General features: G+C 40.4%; 1 long non-coding RNA gene across 1 annotated transcript; it reads right to left on the bottom strand.

The window, feature by feature from the left end:
- Nucleotides 1–5852: 5852 nt before the first annotated feature.
- Nucleotides 5853–18459, bottom strand: LOC138727793 (uncharacterized). The gene is made up of 3 exons (XR_011338614.1): nucleotides 18311–18459; nucleotides 11682–11843; nucleotides 5853–5927 (listed from the first exon to the last, which is right to left on the bottom strand). It is a non-coding gene; the product is annotated as an uncharacterized lncRNA (long non-coding RNA).
- Between the last annotated feature and the right edge of the window lie 7428 nt (nucleotides 18460–25887).

The raw sequence follows: 25887 nt of genomic DNA, 5'->3' as shown, positions 1-25887 counted from the left end.
AATTCTTTTGTCATTTCCTCTTCAATGTTCCAAATTCTTTGTATTTAGGAAAAAAAAAAAGAGCTGCCATCCAGTTCTTAAACAGATACTGTATTTTTCATTTTGTGGTATTTGAATTGCATATTTTACTTGTTCTGCAGGATATTTTTCTCAATAAAATCAGGATTCTTACAGATAAAAATAATAGTTGGCTGTCAGCAAACTGAGACTCTGACAAATTAAAGGACCTGCCCAAAGGAAGTTTGTAGGAAAACTGAATCTAGAGGCCAGAACTGATGTGTCTGCCACAGGGACTACTGGTGACCATCAAGGACAGTTATGAAGTGTAACTATTTCCTGGGCTCTACTTTCTTAGTGAACTGGATGTGGAGACAGAGAGATCTTTCTCCTCAAGCACCCTAATCTGCTTCATTTTGTTATGCTGGGATTTTTAAAACATAAGGAGGAGTGAAGAAGGACAGTTAAGTAGTTGCATCGGGTATTGGTAGAGATTTAAGGGTGGCAGGAGAATTACTGACCTTAATGAAAAAAAAAACCAGAAAGCCTCTTGTTATTCCTGACTTTTCTCTTCCACAGCTTGTGTGAATCAACCCATCTCCTTTACCTCTAGTAGAATTATATTTATACCCATCAGTTGAGGATCTAGCCACACCAATGTGATGATCAGCAAATATTATAGTGTTCCCTTTCTGCTTCTACCAAGAACAAGGTGAGGGAAAACACAGTCAGTCTTTCCTGATTTAGGGCCTCCCAAGCTATAGTGATGTGACCTGCCCAACAGCCTTTTGTATCAGTGCTTTCTCCTTCTGACTGGAAGCTTAACTCTTTCCGTTTTGACTTTGCTGAGAGCTCGTGTGTCCTTGATGCGCTGCCCAAGCCTGCAACAGCAGTGTCTGCAGAGAGAGGGAATGGCCTCAAGCTCTGCCAGGGGAGGTTGAGGCTGGACATTAGGAAAAAATTTTTCACAGAAAGGGTCATTGGTCCCTGTCCGAGGCTGCCCAGGGAGGGGGTTGAGTCACCTTCCCTGGAGGGGTTTAAGGGACGGGTGGACAAGGTGTTAAAGCACATGGTTTAGTGTTTGATAGGAATGGTTGGACTCGATGATCCAGTGGGTCTCTTCCAACCTGGTTGTTCTGTGATTCTGTGAACAGTGCAGTCTCCTAAAGGCATCGTGAGCCAGTCTGGGGTAGGTCTGCAAGACTATGGGCATCACCTACCCTTGACAGACTCTGTTTCAGGGCTAGTACTCTGCTTTTAAATGCTTGCTGCTTCTGTGCAGAGTGTAAATGAAAAAACAGGACTACCAACAAAAAAAAAAACCCCAAACTATGGAAACACCTGCTTCTGTATTTGAAAACCTGTGTCTCAGCATGCCCAGGGAGAATCCACAGCAAACATGCCAGTGTGTGGCTGAGCTATTCAGTGTCAGCTGAATCCTAAGAACGGGGCACAGTGCAGCTGGTGTTACCTGTGTCCTTGCAGGAGGTGTGTGTGTACAGGAGAGCGTGTGCCCCGAGTGAATGTGCACCTGCAGGGATAAATACATCTGCATAGAGCTGTTAACTTACAAACAAATGGAACATCGAACCCACCTAAGAGATGTAAAAAAGAAACAGTGAGGGACCATATCAGCATTCAAGTGGCTATTTTTATCTTGTATTTACTAATTGCCTAGGAGTAAGAAAAGTAAGTGTCATTACGACGATAAATGTTCTTGGTAAGTGGAATAAGCTTTTTCTGCATGGTGTCTCCTTCAAAGGAACCCATACATTTATGTCTGGCATTTTTCTAAGAACACAAAGGTAAGCTTACTAAATAGGCAGTAATTGGTATGAAATGGGCAGCCAGTTAAAGCTGAAAGCACTTGTACCTGCTTGCCTCTTCATTATATTTTCTGCGTAATGTAGATCACAGAAGTGCAATGGCCTGACAATTTACTTGATTAAAAGTGACATTGTAAATACAGTCAAAGGCAATTTGTATTAGAAACTGCTTTTTTATAAGGAGGTTGTCATCTGTAATGTTATTAGCCTTTATGAGATGAAAGACAATGAAACTCTAATTTGCATATAATTCAGCTTAGTATTTTTTAATAAGCTTTTGTGTATTATCCAACCATGGGCTTTGATTTGCACAGATGGGACCAAGAGCAGGAACATTTTCAAAAAATGTAAATGTAAGGCTTGTATTTTGGGCTGGTTTCACTGTTCATTTCAAAAGCATTCATACAGGCAGGGAAAAGTAAAACAGGTCCTAAACCCAAAAAATATCTGTGGGCTACATAATGCCTTCAGACCATGCTCAGGTGTCCCACTGATTTTACCGTCTCTCTACTGGCATAAGAGTTATTGAGCTAAGATGCAGAAATTATATATTATATTGCTGTCCCCAAGGCTGTGTTCGTATCAGTTTTGCTTGTTCGCTTGTTTTTAAAAAGCAAACCAAAACACATCGCTCCCTCACCTCCCCAAAACCCCAAAACTGAACAACCCCAAACAAATTCATGTGCCTGCTGCAGAGACTCAGCTATTCCAGATGACAGTCCAGACCCTCAGCATCATCACACAGAACTAAACATTAATCATATTCCATGTACTATTATAGAGTCTGAAACAGGCAGTATTGCCATCTATGAAAGTGGCACTTGTCAGGCTGTTCAACAAGTGTCTTTCTGTCGCTCCCTTATCCAATTTACTGTGTTTATTAGTCCAAGGACATTTTTTCCCAACTGCCAGCGCTTCTAATCACATTGGGAAATATTAAAATCAAGCTAATGGACCTGACATTGCTACTCATGGCTGAGAAAGACATTGCAAAATCCTTTTCTCTTTCTGCTGGGTTGATTTGGCAGAGGTAAAAAGCATAAAACCTTCTTCCTGCCAGGAATATCAGATAATTCTGTTCCAGTTTTACACTCTGGAAGTGTACAACATATGTATAAATACTCAAGACTTCAGGCTTCCACGTCAGAAAGAACAAATCCAGTTTTTCATGGCATAACAGGTTACTTAGTCTGGAACAATTTATTGAATTGACTCGTGTTGTTTCTCTGCTTCATGCAAAACTAGTCTGGGAAAACAGTTGTATATAAATATACAAAAAAACCTCACAACCCAAAAACTGAGGAAAAAACAACCAAGCACAAGAGCTCTATTCTTCATGCTTAGATAAGCCGACACCTAAAAGATACTCAAGCAACAGGTTTACAAGCCAAGTGAGGACCACAGCAACACCTTTCCCTGGCTTTAATCACACTTCAGAAGAGGTTCTTACTCTTCTATTTGCTGTTTTCTTTAAGGGGTGCCTCTCTCACAACTGACAACTGAACCCGTGATCCATCACCACCTGCCTGCTTAGAATCAAAAAATAAATGAGACATAGAAACTTTCTCCTCATTTTCCTTGTCCCTGTCCTCTCCGCATCTTTTGTCTGCAGTGTTCTATGCAAGTGGCAGTGGTTGGAGGAGGAATCAGGCACAAGCATGTGTAAATTTAGGTATGAGTTTGGTAGGACATAGGGGAATGGACAATTTAGCAATGCAGGATTAAGCAGATGAAAAAAATTAGCAAATGCAGAAGAACTGAAAGGGGAAAAATGAGAAGAACTGAAAGGGGAAAAATGCTTCATGATAAATAAGCACTTAAAATGAGTGGGGGAAAAATACAAATATTACTAAACAGCTGCTGCTGGACTAGAAATACCATGTCCTGTGAGAACAGCAATGGGCTCCTCTTCAGCACATGGTTCCAACATCACCACCTGTTGTGGTCAGGAAGGTTGAATTAAAACCTGAGCAAGAGGAAAAATGACTACTTAGTATGCCCAGATTTCAAGGCACTGAGAAAGGATAATATCCAAGTCATGTCTGTTGGGCAGAGACCAGGAAAGAGAGTCTTTGGCAAGACAGCATTAGTTCCTCAATTACCATCCCGGGAGAGATGCCTCCAGCCTTTTGGTTGAGCAGAGCAGCCTCAAAATGTCATTACCCATGATCGCGAAAAGCTGCGAGCTTCACAAGCCATCCCCTGAATCTCTGCTCTATTTTAATTTTGGGCTGGTTGCTTCCTACCTCTGATATGAATATTGAAACAGAGAGCTAACAGTATGAGCTCGATTATGGGAATGCTGAAAGGGATAAAGTGGCTTAGGAGCTTGTCAGGGGTGGGGAACTGTGAGAAGCAAGGTGATGCTTGGAGTATCTGGAAGTGAAGATGGTGGTGAAAACGGAATTCAAACTGCTCACGCCCAGAAAAGCTGATTGACAACAAAGAGGGTGGCACAGGATGAATTGGTAATAGAAGAGGATTAATGGCTGAGCAAGGCGGCTCATTTTGGGGTTGTCACAACCACAAGATGGATAGAGCATGGAAATATTTATCAGTCAATGCATTATTCGGGGAAATTGTGAGGGAAGACAATAGGCTATGGGAAGAAAATTGATTAGAGCAGGCTGTAGGAGAGGAGGAATTGGGGTGGAAGATGCTGAGTGTCAGAACTTGTCTGAGGAGCAGAAGTAGAAATTGGAGCAGAGTTGGAAGGAGCTGGAGTTAGAAGAAGGTATCAGAGCTTTGGGGGCAGCACAGTCAGACAACCAACAGAAAGGAGTATTTGGGAGCAAAGCCAGTCATTGGTGAAAAACTCAAAGAAGGAAAAATGGTAAATGCATGAATGGGCATAAAAACATGGAAGGTAGGAAATGGAGGATAAAGTTTGGAGAACAAATGCACTTGGAGGAGGAGACAAGAATGTCACTACAGAACCCTTTTTCCTGACCTGTTTGTTTTTATTTTTTAAGAGAAACAACAAAGCAAAATGTGGGGGGAGCTTTTAAATGTCCTGACTGTTTAACAGAATGGTTGGGACGTTATTTTAAGAAATTACCATGCCCTTGTACAGGTATTTGGAGAAATCTCAAAGGGATTTACATGATATAGGACAGTACACTGTCAGCCCTCATGGAAGAGGAAAAAAAACTCTTAATTTTAAAATATGGAATTTAAAAGTAAGAAGCTGGCCCAGATTTCTAAGAGTACCTCCACACTGCAGTGTAGTATCTACTTCAAGAAGAGTTGAAAAGGTTTATTCAAGGGTTATGAAAATTATGTTCCTTTTAAAGTTATTTATATTTAAACACTCAAAAATCATTAGTCACTTTAAAAAAATCTTGGCTACTTTTGGAATACTACATTTTTCTTCGAGTACTTGTGTATTATGCAAAATATACAGTGTTTCTGAGCCAAGGGCTCAAAAATCGGTATAAATCGAGTGGGTTCTAAACTAAAGCAGAATTATAAATAGATGTAATTTATTGCACATCTTACGCTTTCTCTCTTCCCTTCCAATCCTTAGCCAAAAAAATCTAAAACACTGAGGATTGTGTGCTCCAGTTTGACAGAGGAGGACTCTTGACTCCCGCATGAAAAGATTTCTTGCATTTCCACAATTCCCAGTTTGTATTTGCAGGCAATGATATCAGGCATCTGGATCTTTGATCTTTATGGAGCCAGAACCTTTGAAGGGAGTGAATGACTTCCTATCTGCTGGAAAATCATGCCCATTCTCACATCATGAATCTGCAACAGACAGCAAGTTCCTTCATGGCAATTCTGTTTATTCCATGTATAATAAGGCTCTGTTGATTTTTGAAGCTCCCATTTATGATGCCAGAGCATAACAAGATCTTTCTTGTTGCTTACATCCCCCCTTTCAAAAGAGCACGTCATTTGCACAGGAAACCCTGCGAAAGGAAAAAAGTGCCTCCCAAATTAGTACCTGTTGAGGAAGAAATGCTAATCCTCTCCATTAGCTCTGCAGCCTCCAGCCAAAATCTTAAGTGCATGTGAAGGAGGGTGGTTTGGGTTGTGGGGCGGGGGGGGGTGGTTTGGTTTTTTTTCTTCATCTGTCAGCTGAACTTCCAAGTTCACAGGCTGTGAAGTGGCAAAGAGTAAATATTACCCAGTAGCACTAGACAAGAAATAAAACAAGAAGAAAAATCAAGAAACACACCCATCTATAAAAGTTACCAGGTTGAACACGCGCATGTAGCTCTGCTACACGGTGCATCTGTACCTTTAGACCTTCTCAGCCATTAAAACAACCTCTTTCTCCTCATAATGAAGGTTCAGGTTTGAGAGTTAATGTACAACTCATGCATACACCCAGATGGAAATGCAATACTTTTTCATAACCGTGTGGTGAAACAAGAAAGATAGTTAGGGATAAAGATTATAACAACCCAGAAATTAAGTTAGTCTTGATCTAGATCCTGCTAATATACAGTGCAAGCTTTTTCAGAGAGGTTTGGGTCAGGTCTTTCAGGTCTTCCTGTGCTCTTTGGGTGTGACTTAAGATTATTTTTCAAAGGTCAGCATGGCTAAACATAAATAATAGATAGCCTTGAAGCATTGTCTCCCTTTAAATCTGCCTCCAAATTGCCTTTAGTGATTTCAAGGGATTTTTTTACTGGTTTGCTCTCCCTAAAACAATAATTAGATAATGCTCCACTTGCAATTGTAATTTGTGCTAGCAGATAATGAATGGCAAAGTGTTCTTCTGTGAATAACCAGGTGAGACAGATGATATATCTACCAAAGTGAAAATACAGCATTTAAATATAAGATAAAGTACAGCGTTTATAGGCAAGCTATGATTCTAGGGCAGTCTGTACTCTTTACAACCACGAAAATAACATTGGTTACCTAGAAAGCAGGTAATTTTTCCCTAAGTTTTGGAATACTGATCATTTTCAGATGACTTTGTATCCTTCCTAAGAGCAAGGTGTGGAGATAAACAAGCCTTTAAAACAAAACACTGGAACATTGCACAAGTAAAAGAAATTGCCAGTAAAAGAAGCATTAGCTGAGTAAATATTACCACCCAACTCCACTTAATTAAATGGTTTGCTAAACACATGCAAGTACTTTTATAGACCCTAAATATGCAGTGGAATGCCAGCTGACTTACTGGATTTTTATTTAGTATTTCCTGTTTTCTGGGTTGGGTTGAAGTGTCTTAACGAAGCTGCTTTGTTGCCCTTCATTGAGATCTGTTGATTGTTAAGGTTCACAAACCACAGTATTGCTACCAAGCAGGCACGTGAAAAGCAAGGGTTGAGCAAAATGCAATTTTGTACCCCACGAGACCCTGAGCGGCACTTTCTATGGACTTTTACAGATGGAATCGCACTTCCTATGCTACCGCATTGGTCTGGGTTTAAAGCTATGGATATCTTCCAATTTTTCTAATACAACAGCTTATGTTAATAGTCTATATCTCTCTACTTGGTGTTCATCCCCTCTGTGTGTTGCAGAGCAGCTCCGAGGGTCTCTTGGAGTGGAGCATGCAAATGGTTGAGCTTTGGTCCTACCTCTGCAGGTGTTATCACTAAGTGGAGGTGAAATGCAGCAGGGAGAGGTCTTAATTCCAAATGGAGTTTGCAGTCAGACATAGAGTCCATGTTATTAACCACACTTCACCCATCTGCATGCAGACAGATTTATACCTTTCATGTGTTTCTAACTAGATGTTCAGAAGGTCACTGGGTTTTCTTTCTGTAAAGGGACTTCAAGTTTTATTATGGGCGTTTATTGTTCCTGAGAAGTTCTAGATTTTATTGTGGATTCTTGTAATCTGCCACCTAAAACACATAGAAAAACTCATTCCTAGCATAATTATTATCTGCATTTCAGGGAGACTTTTTTTTTTTTTCAGTAACTTCAGTTTTCTGCAGAGTCTCATTCTCATTAATGCACATTTTTTAAATCTGCACAGATGCCTGAACAGGCATTAGGAACCTCAGAAAATCCAACCTTTAGTTTTGTATTTGGTGTGACTTGACTTCTTGTAGTGTATGATAAGGTGGTGAGACTAATTGCTGTCAGAGTTGAGTTCATCGGAGTTCTGCAAAACACAGATTTGTGTGTAGTGTGGCAGTAGAAAATGTTATGCTCTGTGTGCAAGCAATCCTGAATTCAGTTCTCATAAATTTCAGAACTGGTGGTCCTCAAACCTGTAAACTTTTCAAAGCTATTAATTTTTTTCTAATTTACGTATCTATACACCGGGATTGTGGTCCCTAGTGCTCAATTTTCTGCATTAGGGGTGTGTTCAGAAAGGCGTAAGTATAGAAATAGTCCATAGGATTTGTGCACCGAAATTACTTTCTTTGAAACCTCTACCTCCCATCTTCTCTGCGTTGTTTTCTTGGGTTTTTTTTTTTTTTTTTGTCTTGGTAAAAGAATGAAGGTGTAACAGTCCTTTTCATTCTTTTAAAATCAACAGTTGAAAGTGATTTGCTCTGATTAGGCTCTCAAGAGTGCTTTATGTTACAAGATTGCTGGATTTAAAACAGCAGATGAATTTTCTGTGCCACTTAATCCCAGCAGAGTTCACATTTTGCTTTCTAATCCTGAAAGACCATTTCTTCCTCCTGAAACTCTGCTGTCGCTCCTGCTGCTCCGATGGTGATCTAAGCGCCAGCTGGAAACTACTGGGGCTTTGCAGAACCACAGGTGGTATTTTTGGAAAGTTAAGTCAAGCCTTCATTCTTCTGAGGTGAATACACCCAAATTCCCTGTAATTAATAGTCAATGGGATTTTCAGCTATAATCTTAAAAGCTGAGAGGATCAGAGAGGAATCTCCTGGAGCAGGACTGCCCAGCAGCTGTGCTGCCTCTCAGAAGGGCTGGCAGGACACACGCATTTGTGTGAAAAGCAGAGAAGCTCAAATCCCCACGGGGAAAATGCCACTAACAGGACAATTGGGAAGCAAAAGGAAGTTTCCTTGTTGTTTACAGATTTACAGTAGGTTTAGTCCTGGGACAGTCTCAAGGAACTCAGTCATTTTCTACCATGCCCTCGAAATCAAGCTCGTGGGCTCTGTGGGGTCTTTAATTCAAAGGAAAAGCAGCACTTCAGCCTTGCAGCCTGTAAAGTCCTTCAAGGTGTGACAAGTGACAGCTTGCTAATATGTGCCTTGTTGTCCTGAAGGTTGACAGCTCTGTCCTTTGCACCCAGACTGCTCCAGGGAGGTTTAATTTCTTCTGATAAATGAAAGACATTAAGAAACATCTCCTGCCCTTTGAAGATACAACCAAGAAATTTTACTTAGTTTAAGCACAATATAATGGGGTTTTTATTCCCAGAGATTACACTCAAAATATGCTTTTTAAATGGTTTGAAAATGCTCTGCAAAAAAAGTCAGCAAAATGGCTTGTTAATAAACAGATATTTCTCAACATACACCAGAACACAGAGGCTTAATTTCTCAGTGGTTAGATAGTAGCATTAGAGATGAGCTACTCTGTGATTTTGTTTGCAGGGTGAATGAATTTCCAACTATATTTTTACTGAGGAAGAGCTATCTAACCGTTACCGATAAATAAATGCAAATGTTGGAGTCATAATCTTCTTTAACCAAATAATGCACAACAATTAAGTTTTAAATTATTGATGTTATAAAAGGCAAAACAGCTGGTAGGCACAGGAGTTTCCATTACTTCAATACCAAATAATGAAATCTCTTTTTTTCCCTGTTTCTGTTGAGTGCATTATTAAAATGCAATTCCTCTTTTTTTTGTTATTGTCTACTGAACTTTGAAGTCTATTTAAGCAAGGCCATTGGGGGAAAGTTAATTAAATTGGGAAAGTTAGCTGGCATATTTACCATTTCAGGGGACATACTGTATTTTGCAGTGAGAGATAAATGAAGTTTGCATGCAGAAGAGTAACCTGTACAGTGGCAGCCCTGAACAAAAACAAAGCACAGAGGCAGAATCTGGTTATTGAAAAGCAAGTACATAGCTAGAGAGGTTTATATTTTAATTTCATTTTTAAGACTAGTTAGCATTTTTATGTATTGATACATAGCTACGAGAAGCCCCCTTGGGATTGTTTTTCTAGGATAACATTTTCTGTAGACAGAAAAAGAAAGTTTACAGCACAGTGGTTTTTGGTTTAGCATAGAAAAACTGGAGCAAGGTTCAGGAACAAGAAGTTGAAAGCAAATAAATTCAAACCATTTATACAACGAAATTGTGAGGGGAGGTCTGAACTCTCCATCCTTCAGGTCTGTAACACAGGAGTCCAGACTGGGGGATGAAGGGGCTGTGACCAGGACGTGTGTGCGATGGGAGGGATGTGGGACATCCAAGCAGGAATCAAATTTTAAGACTTTTGGTGCAAAGCTAGAGTTTATGGCAGCTCGAGGAGGTGGGATCTGGGACAGAATGCAATTCCAGGGCTGTGGCAGTCTCACCAGCTATTTTTCACTAACCTGCAAATGTGCTTTTGCATGTTCCGTAAACACAACCCTGCACTTGGCAGGATCAGGGTGTCGCTATTAACTGCTGGATTTGGATGGCAAAAAGGCTCAAAGCTCGGAGGCAGTGGGCACAGCTATAAATCCCTCGTGAGAAAAAAATAACATGTTGGGAATCTTTGACAAGTTTAATATAGTAACTGTGCCACAACCTTGATGGTAGTTTTGTTTGTTGGAGACTTGTTTATTTTTTCTTTATTTTTTTTCCTAAGTCTGCTGAATTATTTAGGGACTGAATTTTAAAATTAGAAGATGCAGCATTAAAAAAGTGATGAATATTTTATGAAGGGTTCTGGGATTTCATGGTATCAAAATACATGTAGCAGCCTTGGAGACTCCAGTATGGAGCCACATGAACCACTCGCTCCCCTCCATCCAACCCCTTTGCAGCCACAGAGGAGCATTTATCTCCCAATGCAGCAGGTCCTCGTGTTGCCCAGGGACCCCAAACTTTGGGGTCACTTTGAATCACTTTGGATCAAGTTTTCAGCAGTTTTCCTTTTTGGTGATTGCTGCGAAACAGTATTTTATGTCACTGGAGTTCCTACCTATTTTGATAGAGTGATTTTTAGGTGGCAAATGCGGAGCATGTTTTATATGCACAACGGGAGAGGCAAGGGGAGCTGCAGAATCATTTGAGATTGTTCCCAGCAGCATTATGGGATTGGCAAAGATGCTGGAGAGTTCAGGGGATGCTGGAGGAGTAGGAACCTGTGCAGAAACTGCAGCAATGGGAAACAGGATGGTAGGGGCAGAATCTTGGGAGGTTCCTCTGCAAAGAGAAGAGCAGCAGGAATAACACACGAGCCTTTCTCAAGGACAACTGGCAGGTATCCTAGAGGGGTACGTCTGAGCAGACTGCTGCACACCAAGGTCTATCTGTACCTCGGTGGATCCCTTAGCAACCTTTCAAGTCAGATGAGCATGCTAATGGCTACAGTCAGGCTTTCTCTAGTGTAATTTACCAGTGTCTAAACGTATGTAAAATAAGTCCTGATGACATTTTTTTCTTATGAATTAGCAGGTCTTGCTGACACAAATCAGGAACTCAATACAATATTCAGCAAGCGCATTAAATCTTCTTCTAACATGCTGCATGCTGAGACGCTCTTCGTTATTACCTTAAAGTACTAGGAGCTGGAGCAATGCCAGCTTCTCCCCTCTGATGGCAACAACAATGACACAGGCAGAAATAATTAGCTCTCTGCTACATGACTGGCATGGATGATGCTGTTCTTCAAAGCAAGTTTCTCTCCCTTTAGCTGCTATACAGAAATCCTTGACAATTAATCAGCTGTTGGTGACACTGCAACACTATAAAGCCCCAAGACTTGTGTTTAACGTGTTGTGCAGATACACAGACCTCAGTATTTTCAAGATGGTTGTGCTGCAGCTTAAGCCTGAGCTTGGGTAACATCATAGTCCCGCTGAGGTCAGAGGAGCTCGGAGCTTTCCTTGTTTCTTTCTTTTCCAGGAATGGGTCCTTAATTAAAACCAGTGGAAGTTCTACTCTGAAGGTCTGATTCTGGAAAGAGAGAACAATTCTTACTGAGAGACGCCTTCTCTGAGTGCATTTCCTAGGACAGTTTGTAATCTCATAATTTTAGGGTGAGAGAGCACCTCGAGCTTACCCATGCATATCTTTACGATAGCTAAGACTGTTCATGGGGATCCTTCAATATTTAACACCAAAAATCAGACCATAATTTCATAGCACCACAAAATGATTCCATTGACCGCATCAGAAGAAGAGGTTAATTTTTTTCTCACTTAAATACATTGCAACTATAATCTGCACCAGAGGAAAATGTGTTCCTCCATTGCAATGCTGGAGATGCTTTCTCACTAGTACAGCATCAATTTTTCCTGCTATTGGCAAATATTGTAAAAAAGATCAGGAAATGGTTTTAAATGTGTCCATCCTACTGACAGGGACTGTAATGAGAGCAGAAAGTGGGCCAACATTAGCTCTCATAGTGTCAGTAGCATAAGCCTAAGTGCCAAGCCATTTTAATTAATTATGTGCTAATAGTCTCTGGGCTGATGCAGCGTTCAGCATACTCTATGTGTACAAGTTACACTCATCAGTTCTGTTTTTTCTTTTTGAATGAAAATTAGCAGTAATCCTTCAGTTCTGTGGAAGCCTTCTGTTGCAATCCAAAAGTCAATGCAGCATTCAGGCTTCGTAGGTCCTTTAGCGTTGCCAGAGGCCTTTGTTTAGATGGCATTTTTAGGAAAGTTAAACACCATTAGTATCCTGTGTCCTGCTTTGGCACAGCAAAGTCACTCCATAGCTGTTAAGGGTAAGATTACAGCTATTTTGGGGCACCAGACAGCCAAAACAGCAGAAGCACGATTGCAAATAGAAACCTAAAAACCAGAAATTCATAAGAAAGGTTTTTATTTTGGCAGATACTTTTTTGAGTTTGGTTTTTTTTTTGTTTTTTTTCTTTTTTAATGCCATCTCTTTCCCTGTGGACTGGCTGTCTTGGTCTCTTGGCCATAGGCTGATGTAAAGTCCCTCGTTGCAGTAAACAGAGGGATGTCCCCTGTGGATGTTTTTCACTGTGAAACTAAATATTCTACAAGTGCTTGGACTGATCTGGAGAATTCTTAGTATGATTAAATATAGAATTGGAGGGAAAGCAGAATCTGCATATGGTGTGTGGCAAAGACCCTGGAATTGATGGTGGTTTCTCTGGTAAAAATCAGTCCTGGAGGAAAGCAGCTCAAGGCTGATTTGGAAGGATTTGGGAGTTTTCTGTCTGGCTTCTCTTTTAATTGTTGTTTAGCTGTAAACAATCCCTCAACCCAGAGTGGATGGCAAATATCAAAATCAGAATAATTAAATGATTGAAAGTACTAATGAAGTTCCTAAATAAGCAAAGGCATTCAAATGCAACAGGCTTTAGCATCCCACCAGGTCTTTACGAGCTTAAAAATGCACTTTTCTCCTAGCTTACCAAAGCACAGCTTTTTCTTCAGACTAAAATATCTCTTCGGTCCAGGCATAAGCACATTGCAATACACAGGATATTCAGTAGTATAGTAAATGTACAACAGTCATGGTTAATTTGACTATTCCTTCTCCCAACTAGTATTTATTTTTAAAAGACAGATCATAGTTTTCTCTACAGATGCATAACATAATGTGCGCTCTAACTAGATTATGTTCATGGTTTTCTCATGCAAGATCTTGTACGTACAACTCAAGAATAAATTCAGGCTCTCTTTTTTCTTTTGGTGTGACCGCTTTTGACTATGAAGAACACAAAAAGGGTTCTGGTTAAAATCCACCTTCCTGATCCATATTTTCATTCCATATAAAATCAAAGCTCTTTGATTTTAGCTGCCAATCCTACCTCAAAGACTGCACTTTGTCCTCTGGGTACACAACCCTCCAGCACTGTATTTTCTCATGAGTACATAGACCTTTCTGTGGATGCAGATATGGTATGTGCCAATGAGACCATGAGAAAATCACTGCCTCGTTCATAGAGGGAGAGCTGTAATTTCAGTTAAGGCTGCTGTCTTTGCTGCTTGAAATGAAGATGAGTAGAGCAGGAGGCTGACTTTGGAAGTTTCAGTGGTAAATATCTGGAGACTACTATCCCTGTCAAAAGGGATGGATGTTTCAACAGCTAGTCAGCCAATTTCACGCTAAAATTAAAGTTGTCAGTCATCAGGTGGCCTGCTTGGTAGATAAGTGATATTACAGTTTCACATATCCAACCTTTTTCCATTGGTCAGAATTTGATGCAGAACCCTTGCTGTCATGCCATTGACACATAGAATGTAGCAATTATTGCTAGCATTTTTATTCTCAAGGTTTTTTGCCACATCGAGCTCAGACTCCCATTTGCTTGGTTTAATACATGTAAACAATCCAATTTTTCATCAGTTCTGCTCAAGAGCTCATCAGTGACTGCATATGGGTGTAATCAAGTAAGCATCATTTACTAAATTCAAAGTTCTTTCACTTCCATCAGTTCTCACTTCTTTTCAGATTTCTTAGAACAACTCCACATTTTTAAATAGCATTAGCCTGGATCCTTTTTTGTTTGTTTTACTCTTACTGATATAACTTCCATTCTTGGTTGTTTTTTTTTTTATTGCTTGAAGTGTAATTCTACTTTCTCCACATAATTTCTTTGCTAAGCCAGATGGACAGAAATGGTCCCATGCCATGCTGAAATACTCTGATTTGTATAAAATAAATCTTGCTCCTAAACAATTCTGAAGAACATGTTCTTTATATAAGATATATATACTGAATTTGTCATTCAACTAATTCTTAGTTCATCTCTCATCATTTTGCTGTTCTCTGTACACGCATACTGGAAAGGGAGAAAAAAAACCTGTAGAGAACGTGATAGGAATCTTGTGAGAAAGATTAATTTCTCTACCACTATTTTGCTCCCATGTTGACAAACAAGTATTTTCCTCGCCCTTTTTTCCTCTTATCCCTGATGTAGACAGAGCTCCCTCGAGTTAAGCAGAAAAGATGCTTGGTGCCACTGCTAGGGAACAGAGCACAATGCCTGCTGCTCAGTGTCAGGATTCCCAGCTGACTTGCTGACTTTCTGTGCTCAGGATTTTACGTGTCTAAATACTCCTGATGTGCATTTCTGAAAATACATCTATGGAGAGAATACATTTATTTCATTAGGAGAGTACACTAGCCTTTTTGGGAATGTGTATTTGTAGCAAGTTATCTGTGGTGAATACCTGGTATCTTTACTTTATTCAAGCACAGCTCTTCAAAGCAGCCTTTCAAAGGGCAGAAATCCCCAGTGCGGTGCTCAGAGACTGATGCTTCAAGGCAGACGGAGTAAAAATGCTCCTGCTGCAGTTAGACACCTCAGTGAACATCCTCATTTCTTCTTTGTGCAGTGCCTATTGTTGCACTGTTATGCTAATCACACTTGTGAAGACAGACTGTACTTTTCATTTAGTTCAATGGCAAAATTCATTAGTAGGAAGAAAGTGGCTGGTTTTTTGACCACTTTGCCTTATCTGTCTTTCAAAGCTTTTCAGCTTGGCCTCTTGTTTTCTCCATGCCATCAGCAGTCTCAAAGACCGAGAGGAAAACCATTTGGGCTGTGCAGCACTAAGAAAGTGGCATAGACTTTCTGCTCATGAGGTTAAACTCCAGAGCCTGTGCTTGGGCAGGAGGAGATGTGCCAGGGAATTGCAAGAATTTTACTCTCTGCCACAGATATTTTCATGCACTGTCCCTAACTGAAATCATCCTGTCCGGGGTATGCTAATCCTATCCTTTGCAGGAGTTCCTTCCACTCCTGTGCTTTCTGCTTGCATGTTTGCAGGTGGGTGTCACTGTTATGGGAAATGACATGCTGCCTTCCAGTTTTCTCTACCTCTTCAAACTTTGAAATATTAAAGCTTTTCCCCATAGGCTTTCCTATTTCTTCCACTTACTGCATAAATGCTGCATAATCTACTGGCATCTCCCTCATCTAGACCCAAGTGCTTTGTGATGACTGTTAAGAGATACTATACAAATTACAAATTATCTGTCGCAATGGTAAAGAATTTTGCAGTTTCACTTCTTTCCCTTGCCTGGGACTGAGTATTTCCCAATTTTAAAATCCTCATGACATTAAGGTGCTTGAAATTCTGCTTCCAACAGCCGAAGTTAAAAATTAAGTTAGAAAAAGAACACCAGTTCCTCCTGTCTTGTATGGTCAGACTCTCCAGCCTACTTTGATCATTGTTAGTTTATTTGTTTCACCATAATTCTTCATTTCATCTTGCTAGTCACATGTTTTATTTGCTGGGCTATTGTGCAGAACTGCTGTTTCAAGGTTCACTTAAAGTAGCAGGCAGGAAATTATGTTCTCTCCACAACATTCAGAGTTTCCATCTCCAAAATGTCATCTGTAGGAAAAGTCTGTGTGGGGAAGTACAGTAAAAGGCATGGGAATGATTATCTAAATCAGTGTCACTGGCTCATAGAGAACACGCGAGAATAACCTTCCCTGTTGTGTTTAAGACGGAGAAGGAAAGCCACCCCTTAGCTCATGAGTTTCCATATTAAGCAAGAACAGTGTTATGTCAATTAGTAGAAGTACAAAATGAGCTTGTACTTTTCAAATTACTCATTTTCACCAGTTAGTCCTAAGGCCCTGATTCAGCAAAGCAACAAAGCTGAAATCATTCTCTCCCAGCAAGCCTCACCATCCCAGTTACAACACAGGCGTTGTGAAAGCGTAACTCTAACACATGCCTTCATTTGCTGTCATGATAAAAGAAAATAACCTGATTCCTTTAATTACTTCTTAAAATAATGCAAAGCACTTTTCATATGGAGAATTTCCTTTGGGGGGGACACTACAACCAAAAAAACAATGTGTTTGAAGAGTCCACATCTCAGAGATGCAGCTGTGTTGCAGCCTTTACTGTAATGTTCTAGAGGTCAGGCTGAAAACTGCGGTTTGCCTCTTAAATTCTATGTTTATAATTCAATGACAAAGCATTACTTGAGCAATTTGTCATTGCACTGACTTGTTACTTAAGTTAATTCAGCTTGAACGCTATATTAAGGAAAAAATCATATAGTCTACAGGGCAATATGGTTGAAAGTCTTTTTGCAGTAAGACACTGGCGTGACATTTCTAATACTGAATGAGCTAGTCATATAAAAATTGTAATATAAATTTACCACTCTTTTATGTTATTTCTTTCCTGGTCGTAATTTATACGCCTGTTGTCTTAGACTCCAGTTATTTGGTAACTGTATATATTACTAACTGCAGTTGTAAAGGTGCCTTCACCTTTATGGATATTTAGGCTTGGATCCAGCACAGAGTAAAAATAAAGCTTTGTGTCATTCAAAGGCTGGTCATTCAATGGAGGCAAAATCTATGATTGCTGTTACCGCTTGGTTTAACAAGAAGTACAGAGAATTGTTTCCAAAGACTGTGTCAGATCTGTGGTTTGATCATACTGATAGCTGGTGCTTTAAAAGCCACTGGTATTAGCAATTACTAGTCATTGCTACTACTTTTTGAAGAAGTTTTCTTGCCTTACATAATTTGTTGAGGAAAAAAAAGGCTGTTCTCTGCGGGATCTCTCAACCTGAAAAGCTCTCCTCGCTTTTGAAGTTTTCTAAGTAAAGTTTCAGATGCAAAATAAGCAAAAGGAGGCAGTGATTTGGTTTTTTAAAAAACAAAATTAAATACAAGTCAAGCACATTTTTATGTACAAAATGGAAATTTTTGATAGATATGGTCCAAGATGTTTTTAATTGTTTTTCAGCTTTTTTTTCTTATTTGCATAAGTCAGTTGACATTGTGAAACTGCATCTTGACTAAGACAGAAGAACTGCCTCCTGCCCAAACCTAGCTTTTATCTCAATATGATGATAAGGTTTTTGTGTCATTCCGTTCTTTGAGAAACAAGTGTCAGCTCACTTAAGACTCACCACTGAGTCAAAATACTGGTTCACTTCAAAAGAAATCTGGACAGAGCCGCAGACACGGACGCTGTGAGTTAAACGCGGTGACCCTGCTGTGCTCAGTCAAGCTGTGATTTTACAACAGCAATGACATGCCCATGTTAGCAGAGAACAAATAATTCCTGAGCATCTGATCTGTGTGTAACTATCTCTTTCTGAGATCTCATGCTATGTAATTTAAGAAATGAATTAGCAAAGAATATTAAACAGGAATTTCAAGTTTTGCAATTTTGAACATTTTTTTTAAAAACAACCCCCCCAAGGAACCCACCAAGCCAGAACAAAACAAACAAGCAAGTAAGCACCAATCAAAACCCTCACTGCAAACCAGATAAAACCTAAACCAAACACCCAAACCCACTTTCCTTCCTGATTCCAATTAAGAGCTCAAGTAACTCGAACAGCACTTTGCCAGGTCAGTGTTTCTGTCTCAAGAGAATTCCTTCACTTATATCTCCTCACCCTTACTGACCCTTTGCAGAGGATGCTGCTGCTGAAGTGCAGCACTGCTTTACCTGGGAGCCAGCTCACGTCTTCACGCCAAATTGCTCCCGTGCTGCTTGACGTGCAGCCCTCCACCAGCACACGCCGCAGCACGTTTGCCTGTTGATGTAGTCAGGGTCTTGCATGCAGTGGCAGGAAGGGAACGTAACTCCACTGACCCGTGACTGCATCTTGCCAATCTCCTTCTCTCACCCGCCCTGCCTGGATCCATTTCTGAGAGATTAGATCAAATAAAAGTTCAATTGTTTTGCAATGAATTGCAGCAACGCAGCCCTCTCAGTTTAATTAGCTCTTAACTCCAAACACAAAGTCTCTACCAAAGTTGCTTGGGAGCAGACAGTTAGTGGAAATGAAACAAATGATGTCAGAGTTGTTTCTAACGGGGCTGAGGTGACATTGTTCAAAGAGAACAGTGTATGGAAAATGTCTCTGCAGCTCACCAAGCCCTTAACTGGCTGTGTGATCAAGAGCACAGAGAGTGCTGGAAACGGCAACACACGTTGGGCTGGGCCTCATACAAACTACTTTAGGGAGGAAACAAAAGATCGTCTTAGGCTGGAATACAATATAAGGCTGCTTTTCAATATTTTTAATAGATTTTGACAACAGAGACCCTGTGCTGGCCGGTTAAACCATGCCAGATATACTCTTTAAGGATTTTAAAGGAAAGATTCCTAGAGGCATGTCCTGGATAATAAAAAATCTCTCAAGAGCACTTGAATTTGCAAAATCAGTTTACCATGATGAATCAAACATTGTGACTTAAAAACTTTGTCTTTGAAAGCATTTGCCTCCTTTGCTTGAAATGTTTTGTTCATGCTAACATGTTCACCAACATAGTTACACACACAAAAAAAAATCAACACCAAAACAGATAGAAAGGAGGAAGCATATGTTTTAAAATGGGAGACTCATTCTTTTAAAAAACATTTGTTTGTTTGCGTAAGTCTCCAAATGTCAGCATTTTTTCTCATTTTACTCAGACTTGCAGCCCAACTAGGCTTAACATGAATTGGTAAGAAAGAACCTCCAAAATCTGCTGCTGCAAGAGAAACAACATGTTGCTGTCTCCAAAATATCCAGAGGGGAATTATGCAAAGAGATTACTCATCACTGGAGCAAAGTCTTAATTTCGAATTCCCAGCACTCATGCACTGATTTATGTCTGGGCCACAGCACCTTCTCTCCCTGTGAATATTCCCTTGTGCAGTAAAAGGATTCTGCCTCTCCTGCAACAGCTGGTGGCTTAGATTTGAATCTAATCCTTTTAGTTCCTTCACTTTTGGGAGGTAAGAAACTGGTTTGGCTACTTGGCCATGAAGCCCTGAGCTGCTTCCATTTATGCAGTTTTGTAGAATCACATAATAATTCTGAGACCTGAGAACAGTAAAACAGAACACACCTCAGACGTACGACTCAGAACACTTTGCAAATACATTTTTTTTCAATCACTCCCTTTAACATAGGAAGTCAGGTAAAGGGAGGGTTTATTTGTTGACCCAAATGAATCTACCAGGCCAGTGGCAAAGCTGACTGTGACGTTAGTTTTCATTTATAGATCCATAAGATCATCTATGAGTCAATAGGCATCCGACAGATAAGAAACGGGACAGAAAATCAAAACTTTTCTTACTTGTATAGCAAACTAGAGGTATTATGTATTTTGGAGTGTTGTTCTTCGGGCAGGATGGAGGGAAGAATTAATTTATAATATATCATCCAGATATTAGTGTGGTCAGTGCAAAAGTAACTGGTCAGTATTCAAATGCATCAGTGCGTGACCTAGAGCAGAAGTGAAAAACGTCCTACGTGGTGAGGTGGAAGAAGGGAGTTACGCAGTTAAACACAGTGTGTGGTTTCTAAGGCTTTCCCACCACCCCAGCCCTGGACACAGCAAAATATCAATAGATTTCGGGCTTGGGCAAGGTGAACAGCTGATCTCTCTTTGAACTTTGGGCATAGCTGTCAGTGGGTGGGTTTTTCAGAATTAGTCTATATTTGCAGAGGAGCACAAATACAGAAAGCTCCTGGGAGTCTGCTGGACTATTTCCCTTAGCTGGACAGGCTTAACAAGATCAAATACATGTCGACAGGATGAGAAGTCACAGGCTTAAACTGCCTCTCAGGAAATGCAGGTTAAACATTAGGAAAACCTTTCTATCAGTGAAGACAGTTGAATATTAATAGAAATTGCCATGGGAGATTGTGCAACCAGTGTCACTGGAGGTTTTTAAGAACAGATTAGAAAATCTGTCTGTCGGGAATGATGTAGAGTTGGTCCTGACTTCCAAGCTCCCTCTTAGCCTCATTTCCTCTACTTCTGCAAAGCTGCGTAGTAATGGTTGGCAGATATATTATAATCTTACTTGTTCTTTTCTAAAGTAGATGTTTTGAGTTTCCTCTCCAATGTAGCATGAACATAGATTTTGATTGGAAAGCTTCCGTGAGAAAATAAATCTCAGAATTATTAAAGATTCAAGCAAGAGGAGCATCCATATTTTTTTCTTGCAGGAAAAAATAAGACCTCAAAGAAGTTGTGTCAGCTTGAGAATGTTAATTGTTAAATTAAGAAAAGAAAAGAAATCTAGAGTGAATTAGAAGTTCATATCTTTAGGGAGAAAAGAGAGGGAAAGAAGAGGAGGAAAAGCACAGATATCATTAGAACAAAACCCTATAAGAGGAAAAAGTCCTAAACAAATTAAATTATAGATCTAACAAGCACAGACATCTACTTTCAAAAGAGATTTAACCCAATTCTTCAAAGAAACAAAACCCAGCAGTAATTAGTAAGTGCTTTTATCTCTTCTGGATTAGAGTATCCAATAATGCTGAATTCCTAGAGGTGATGTTCCTCCTCCCCAAAATATAAATCATGAGAAGTTGTTGCGCAAGCCTTTTTCTGCTTCAGCCCAATAGGATGCCACTGAAGTCAAACTGCTTGAGTTGTGCTTATTTCACTTATCAGAAAAATCAGCTGTGACCAGACCCCGAATGTAAAGATGAGAAAAAGAACCTCAGGAAACTAGGACTTCTCCTTTGACGCTCCTAAGAGTTATGAATCAAGCCTTAAAATCCTACTTGTCTCCCAGTGTTTTGAGACAAAACTAAAGTTTTGTAACTTCTTCAGGGAAGTGACGTGGGAGAGTAACATGGGAAGGAAAGGTGATAAGCAATAAAATTAATTTTTGGTCTCAGTGCTTGGGTGCACATGCCCTGGCCACCCAGGGTGGCCAATACTTTGCTTATAAAGTGCATATTGTGCTACTGCCATGACAGGCAAACGCTGCAGAGCACACACTTGTATTTCTGGTAACTTTAAAATCAAAGTTCATGGAGCTTGAGCAGAGCAGGATGCAGATCCTTGTTGTAACCCCAAGACCTGGGGAAAGCCCTTATTTGGTCTTTATGAGAAGTTTCACTCCAGGGCTGACCTGGGAGTATGCTCTTTTTATGATGTGAATAGATCTGCCATAAATCCCAAAGGGAAAGCTCTGCACACGCCTCATGCTCACAAGCACTTATGCAATGAGTATTTTACTATGTATTTGACTTTTTTTATGCCTTTGAAATTTATAGAGTGTCCCCTGAACCTGTAAGCAAAATGGGAGGCTGGAGGTCCAGGAGCAGTTTGTCCCTGGGGTGCGATGGTGACACGTGATCTTGTTTTTTTTGCCATGCAGCAACAAGCAATGAGGGTGGGAAAATACAGCCACGGCTGGGAGCATGCAAAGCTCTTGCAGTCTGCCTTCCTTTGAGAAAGAGAAAAGAAAAGTTAATCATCACCAGAAATATAGGTCAGGGTGGAAAAATACAACTCATGAAACGTTTCCAAACTACTCAGGGAAAAAAAATGAAGATCAATTTGTGTGCCACCGCCTTTGACTTTTCAGCCAATAGATGTGATACTGGTGAGGTGAGCCGAGAGGATGTTAAGTACCCAGATAAAGAGTGGCAAACATTGCTAGAAATTCTCTCCAGCCAATTCCTCCAAGCCAAACGTGCTCAATCACTCTTCTATGGATTTAGACATTTCCCAGTAGGCAGCTTCTTTTTCTTTAGTTGCCGTGTTTCAAGAGACTAAGTCAATCTGTTTCAGCAGAGATGTTCAGGCTCTGAGCTGTCAGCAAAGTTCATATTGGTAGCATTAATCATCTGGTAGTGGCTGTTTCTTAATTTCCTTTTGTTAACTTGTGTTCTCCGTTGTCTTTCCCTGCTTTGAAGGCAGAGAGCTCTCTAACTGACCTACAGCATCAGGAGGAATAAGAGACAGTTTCAGACTGAGCTTTGGAAAAGAGACCTGCCACTGACACCCAGGCTGTGCTGATCCCGTGGGGGGTTTTAGCTGTGCTTGCAATATTTGGTGGCTCCAACCACCACAAAAATTCTCACCAGTGAGTTAGTTTCTGGAAATTTGTGTGCCTCCTGTAGCTCTGCAGCACGGGACTTTGCAAGGGTGACATGCCCTTTCCTACCTGAAAACTTCTCACTTGCCCAAACTTGCATACGCGTAAAGTGACTTACGAATCTGGACCAGCCCATATCCATGTTTTTCACTATCACGGCCTGTTGAGCTTGATACAATCATCATTATAGTTCATTCCCTGGTCTGCGTTATGTAAAGATGCAGCCAGGACAACCACAGCATTTGGTCCTTCAATTACAGTGTCTGGTATGGAGTGGTGCACGGGAGTTTTTTTTATTTATTTGTATTTCTATTTTTCTTTTTGCATTTCTCCAATACATTTATGGGACCAAAGTGGCACTACTTTTACTACAAGAAGACCAGGTCTCATTTAACTTTGTCTGGAACACAAAACCGATAAATAAAAAACATTAACAGGGTAGAGGCCACAAAGGTGAAGACAGATTGTTGAGATTTAGCGTATGGATGTCTCTGTCATAGCTATTTTAACTAGATTTCAAAATTAAAATGTAGATAAACTAAAAACACATTTCTAAAAGCCTTTTCTTATTCCTAGGCCAGCTTCAGAGAGGCAAGAATTTAACTCGGCCCCAGCAAGAGGGAGTGCTGCATTTCTGAGCTCTGTTGAGAGCTCCCTTGTTGTGAGGCTGAAGCTGGTCTCAAAACGCACACCAAGCAGGGGTAAGCTCTCCAAAGTCTGGCATTTCTCCAAAATGAACTGAAGTCCTGCTGAGTGGTCAGCAGTCCTAAGCACTGAGAGGACAAGCAGTCAGACCGTGGTGCCTCTCTTTGCAGCATCACTACACTTTTTATATCATCTGCAGAAGGCAGCATTTCTGACTCTGCTGCAGCTTTAGATAATGCTCAGTGGCTGCTTTTGCTTCTCTCCCATGATTACCAGAAACATTGCTTTAAGAAGTTACAGCTTCCTGGAATGATGTGAAAAATGAACCATTTAGAGCACCGGTGAGAAACAGGTAATTGCAGGCTAGAGCATCTTTAATCACTTTCAACCTTAAGTACATTTTTGAAGAGTGTGGCTCATTATTACCTTGCAGATCTTGATGGAGTTGTACGTTTCTGGTAGCCTAGATTACAAATTGAAAAAGAATTTTGTATACAAGTTGTACTGGTTGGCAATTACTGCACAAACTGGTTCCTGAGGCCAGAGGCTTAATTCCCTACTTTGCTGCAGGCTTTTCTGTGATCGTGGAAAGTCACAGAGATGTTTGTGTGGAGGGTGACTCCATTGCATTTTCCAGAGATGTGTGTCTCAAGCAGCAGGACATGCACAGTCGATATGCTGCACTCCAACTCAATGGTCTAAAACCTCTGAAGCTGCTTTACAATCCCCGTTATTGCTGTTCATCTACAAATACCCTCAATTTATTGCCTCAGCTGAGCTTCTGACCATCCATATGCTATTTTTCCAGGCACAGTGACATCTTAGGGACTAAAGGGAGGAACAGCAGCACAAGGATTGGAAGAATTATATGTTTTTAAATAGGATTCATATTGCTGGAGCAGAGAAGGACAGTGTTTAAAGGACTTCCAGCACCATCAGGAGCTTGGCCATGTATATGATTGGCATTTGCACTGCTAATGAGACCATTTCTATTCTAATGAGCTCATTACTATTTTTATTGCTATTGTATTTTGCATGTTTCACAAATCATGCAGGGAGCTGCTTTTTATTTCCACTTTCTCTTTGTACCTTGAAAACTCTCAGGGCAATCCCAGTGTCTGCAAAACACAGATGAATGAATTAACCCCTGTGGAGAGAACAAGGAGGGCTGGCTGCTCTTAACTGGTCATAGGGGGAGAATGAGAGAAAGGAGAGGATTGAGTCATGCCTGGAAACTAGTTCAGTGAGGAGTTCCCATGCTGTTCTGAAACCCAGTGACAAGACATTTTTATGAATGTATCTCTTCTTCAGGACTATCTGCACAAAATTAGTCTGTTCCTAAGAGGATGCTTGGCATATATGTTATACTCTTTGACAACTCTTTCTCCCAAATATTTATCCCTTTCCTTTTTTGAGCTCCAAACGTATGTGGGGTAGGGCAGAGTCATGTGCAAAGTCCAAGAACTCCTTAGGAAAATTAATTGCCACCAAAGAACACTAAGTAAAAAAATTGTATGTGGGCAAACGTCTGCTTGTTGTTGGAGCTAGCAAGCTATGTTTGGAATCTCAGGTTTGTTATTCTGTTAGTTTGAACTTGTAACTCTCTGACAAGCTCCTTCTTTCTCACTCATTTGCTCTGTGTCCTCTAGCTCCCGAGACATCATCACTCTTTCAAGTCCAGGGTCAAGGGCGTCCTGCTTTCAATACTCCGCAGACCTTGGTGGCATCTGCAAGTAGTACTGCCAGCTGTTGCAGAGAAGATAAAGAAGAAAGCAAGACATCAGAATTAAAAAATAAATAAATAAAGCCAGGTAACTGGGTGTGTTCAAAGACTCAGTCTCAGAAATTTATACCGCAGGAAATTTTGAATGCAAAACTTCTGTGCCTTTCAGATGAACCTTCTGCTACCTTGCTTGGCTAGCTCACCCAAGGGCACAGGAGACAGAATATAAATATGCAGAGAGATAGAAGTACGTGCTGCATCTCCTTCGGGAACTCAGTAATTATTCAAGTGAACCTAGAGCCTTTTTTTCCCTAACATCTCAGAAATGTCTCTATGTTGTTGTTCCTTTGTGAGCTTTGTGCTGCACTGGTATTCTATGTTTGAGTGATGCAGGGGTTAAAGTGACAGGACAGCTAGCATATAGAATAGTCAAGAATTCCAATAAGCTGATGACAGTTGAACTTTATTTTTAGAATGTGATTGGTAGGTGATGACTGAGTAGTGCTCTGTCCAGTTTGCTCTGATGGACCCAGCAAAACAATGGTGAAGACACTGACAAACTGATGTCACTGCTGACTGAAAACAATATTCTGGTCCTGTACGGCATTTCAGACATGCAATAATCCAAGTGTCATCTCTTGCTCATTTTTTTATGGCTCCTTTCTCTGGTTTCTGATTCTTTTTCTTCTCAGTTCATGACAGAAGGAGGATAAAATGTCACCCTAGGATACCTCTGTAAAAGTCTCTACTGTGTTTTACATCAATGATCTTGTCAGGTTTGCCATAGGTAATTGTAGACATACAATGTTTTCCTCTA

Source organism: Phaenicophaeus curvirostris, chromosome 16 (genome assembly GCF_032191515.1).
Source record: "Phaenicophaeus curvirostris isolate KB17595 chromosome 16, BPBGC_Pcur_1.0, whole genome shotgun sequence".
Classification (NCBI taxonomy): domain Eukaryota; kingdom Metazoa; phylum Chordata; class Aves; order Cuculiformes; family Cuculidae; genus Phaenicophaeus; species Phaenicophaeus curvirostris.
This window is presented reverse-complemented; position numbering and strand designations above follow the sequence as displayed.